This window comes from Sceloporus undulatus, chromosome 7 (assembly GCF_019175285.1).
Source record: "Sceloporus undulatus isolate JIND9_A2432 ecotype Alabama chromosome 7, SceUnd_v1.1, whole genome shotgun sequence".
In the NCBI taxonomy this organism is placed as follows: Eukaryota; Metazoa; Chordata; class Lepidosauria; order Squamata; family Phrynosomatidae; genus Sceloporus; species Sceloporus undulatus.
The window spans coordinates 17048099-17052394 of NC_056528.1; positions in this window are offsets into that span (position 1 = coordinate 17048099).

The window sequence follows — 4296 nt, forward strand, 5'->3', positions numbered from 1 at the left end:
TTAAAAGAGATCTTGGAGCACCTTTGAGGCAAACTGAAAGAAAGGAGTTGGTAGCCTGAGCTTTCCTAGATTTCAATCTACTTCTTCACTTGTTACAATGATGATGATGATGATGATGATAGACTTCAGGCCTGCTTCTTCAGAGGCATGTTACAGTAATAAATACAGTAATAGTAATAATAAGAGTAAGGATAATATACAAAGGGATCTTGTAGCACCATTGAGGAAACGGTAGCCTGAGCTTTCCTAGGTTTCCATCTACTTCTTCAAATCTTGTTACAGCAATGATGATGATGCTAATGCTAATGCTAATAATGCTAATAATGCTAATAATGGTAATAATAATAATAATAGCAACAATATGCAAAGGGATCTTGCATATTAACTGAAAGAAAAAGGTTGGTAGCATGAGCTTTCCTAGGCTTCAGCCTACTACTTCAGAGGCATGTTTTAGTAATAATAATGATGATGATAGTAATAGTAGTAGTAGTAGTAGAAGTAAAAGTAATAATAACATGCAAAGGGAGCTTGTGGCACCTTTGAGACTAAAGTGTTGCTAGCCTGGCTTTCCTACACTTCAGTCCACTCCTTTAGAGGCATATTCCAGTAATATTAATCGTGATACTACTACTACTACTAGTAGTAGTGATACTAATAATAGTAATAATAATGTGCAAATGGGAGCTTTGAGGCTAACTGAAAGAAAGAAGTTGGTAGCCTGAACTTTCGTAGACTTCAGCCTACTTCTTCAGATGCATGTTACAATACTACTAGTAGTACTAATAACAACAATAATAATACCCCATATTCCCTAGACTCTATTGGGAGAAGAACCCACATGCGATCCCTATGTCTCTCAGGCTGAGAGAGTGTGACTTTGCCCAAGGTCTCCCACTGGGTTTACATAGACGAGGTGGGATTCGAACCCAGGTCTCCAGAGCCCTAGTTGGAGCCCTGAAACCACCACGCCAAGCTGTCTCTCTTTATAAACTCAGACCCTTGGTTTCCCTTCCTAAGTAGGGTAGACCTACTGCACCCATGGGACTTACATATGTGTCAATCCTATAAGATTGGAGCTAGGTTTCCAAAACGCAGGGATTTCTTTTCCTTTGACTTTGGGGGGAAAAAAGGCATTTTCAATGCAATCCCCAAATCTTTTCCCTGGTTTTGCAAAGAAGGCTCACAATCCTGGGCTAAAATGTATGCAACCAAAAGGATGGGGAGGATCCCTGGATCCCTCGCTTAGGATCCCCAGATGCCTTCACTGCCAAGAAGGACAGTCCAGAAAAACAGAGGACCATCCCAAAGACTAATAGAAATATCCATTCCTGAGTCCTGCTCCAAATGGAGGACCTTTGAGGAATCCCTCCCTGGCAAAAAAAAGGGGGCTGAAATGAAGGACAGGTCCGGGAAATGGAGGACGCCTGGGTCAGATCCCAAAGGAAGAGGTCTTAGGATCCCAGAGTAACCATAGTCATATTTGCAAGGAAACTCCATTGTGTTCAATGCATATTCCCCTAAAGAAGACTTTGGAAAGCCTATAGGGTCGCCTTCTGCGTCAATAAGGGAAGAAAGAGGGGTCTGATCCTAAATGACAACAATATCATCATCATCCTCATCATCATCATCATCATCATCATCATCATCATCATCATCATCCGCTTCTCCTCATCTAAGAAAGGAAAAAGGGCTTCTGGTTGCACCAAATCGAAACCCAATATAAAGTTAGGTTCCAACGAAGAATATTCCCTTCTTTCATAAACGGGAGGCCACCTGAACAACAACAACAACAACAACAACAACAACAACCCGCCCCTCATCTAAGCAAGGAAAGAAAATCCAAACTCAGTTTAATGTGGTTCCAATGAAAAAACGGGTGGATTTCTCCAAAGGGTTTTGAATCCCACCATAGAAACATCAGGCCTTTCCACACTGCGTAGTTATAGCGCTATGATTCCACTTGAACTTCCAGGGCAACCTTCTCCGGAATCCTGGGGTTTGTTGTTTTGGAAAGGCACTAGAAGAGGGACTCCAAACACCCCTTTGCTAAACTGCAAACCCCAGTTTTTGCAGGATCCCAAATGCATCCTTTTAACAAAATGAGATTAAGCAACCAGAGAAAGAAAGAAAAATTAAACATTTAAAGCGGCATCAAACTGAGTTATTTCTACAGTGCGGACGCAGCCAGCCGAAGTTAGTTGTCTTGATGCAAAAACAGGCTTTGAAAAAGTGGGATTTTCTAAAGGACAAGAAGGAGAGAAACCTGCGAATGGAGTCTGGAATTAATATTTGCATTGATTTAATTAATTAATTAAGGAAATTTATTGGGATTCTTATTCTTATCTCATTCTTATTCCAACCAAATTTAGAAAGGTTTCTCTCCTTTTGCTATTGAGATAGTAATTTTAGGTATTGAGTTAATTCAAAACTTTTACTTTCCAAATACGTTCCTTTCCTAAAGGCTGAGCTCTGTCGTTACCTAGTTCGTTACTAGGTTTTAGGAGTTCCTCCAATTTCATTATTATTATTATTATTATTATTATTATTATATTTTTGACTTATTTTGACTTATCAGAAGGTTTTCTTGGCAAGTTGCTAAACTCTCTTAGGACTGGGCTGCAGGGCTTCCTCGTTTCATTTAAAAACCGAATTAAAATGGACCTGGAAATAAAGCGAAGTTGCAACCGGAGTGAAAGCAGATACTGTATGAATTTGAAAGATCTGGATTCATTCATCTCTTTGGATCCAAATGGAGCATCCAAGCGGCAGCTCTGCCCTCTGCTGGCCGCTCCCTGCAATTGCAGCTCCTCCAGGCTTTAGTTGCAGTTTCCAAAAATTGGAAGGAGAAGGAGGAATACAACTGGGGTTTGGGAGCTTCTTCTCCATCCACAAGGGCCATCCAGTCCAACCCCATTCTGCCATGCAGGAAATCTCCATCAAATCATACCTCTTCTTAAGGTACACTAGATAAGAATGCAAAGCAATGGATGGAAATGGCAAGAAAAGAGAATCCCCCTAAACCTTAGGAAGATGTACGCTTCGACGGAGAGTTCCTGCATGGCAGAATGGGGCTGGACTGGATGGCCCTTGCGCTCCCATCCAACTCTTCTATGATCCTAAGATACTTAGATGCTTCTATGACAACTCTCAGGTAATTGGAAACGTTTCTGTAATTAGAAAAGTATCCATGCGTCTTGGAAGTATCTGCCTCGAAAGTTTCTAATGATCTTAGAGGCGTCATAAAAGTCTCCAAGTGCCTTAAAAGTATCAAAGTGTCTTAAAAAGTATCTGTCTTAGAAGGATCTAAATATCTTAGAAGTCTCCAAGTATCTTAAAAGTATCCTTCTTGGAAGTATCTAAGTATTTTAGAAGTTAGTATCTTAGAAGTTTCCAAGTGACCTAAAGATATTCAATTGTCTTTAAAGTATCTGTTTTGGAAGGATCTAAGTATCTCAGAATTTCCAAGTGTCCTAAAAGTCTCCAAGTGTCTTAAAAGTATCCTTCTTGGAAGTATCCAAGTTTCTTAGAAGTTCCCAAGTGTCTTAAATATATTTAAGTGTCTTAAAAGTATCCTTCTTGGAAGTCTCCAAGTGTCCTAAAAGTATCCAAGTGCCTTAAAAGTATCTCTCTTGGGGGCGTCTCAGTATCTTAGAAGTCTCCAAGTGTCCCCAAAGTCTCCAAGTATCTTAAAAGTATCTTTCTCGGAAGTATCTCAGTAGTATCTTAGGAGGAGTCTCCAAGTGTCTCCAGGGAGGCAGGCAACGAAAGTGTTTCAGGGAATGGGATTTTTTATTCATGGACTTTTAAAAAGCCCCATTCGTTTCCTATCAGCTGACAAATCGTATGGATCAGTGGCCAGATTTGCAAAGAGACCCGGATCCCTCGTTATCGGGAGTCGTTCCTGTAACGCCCGGCAAAGACGTTACTCGAAACTCCCTGCCTTTTCTTTCGATTCCGAAAGGAGTTCGTTAGATGCAAACCACCTTTTTTCTTCTCCTACGAATAAAACTCATGAAATCCAACGGGGTTTTCCTTCGAAGGAGGCAGATGTAGATTAATTTAAACTAGGTGATTTTTAAATCTCATTTTCAGGGGAAGAATTTCATTATTTGTCTTTAAAAAGCTCCACCTGAAATCTAGGAAAAGGCAGCGAAATTTGAGAAGGTCGTTGTCACTATTTCTCTGTAACAAAATGTTTAGGTCTTGAAAAATCGCCTCTGTTTTTGTACGTTAAGAGTCACATTTATTATTATTATTATTATTATTATTATTATTATTATTATTATTATTATTATT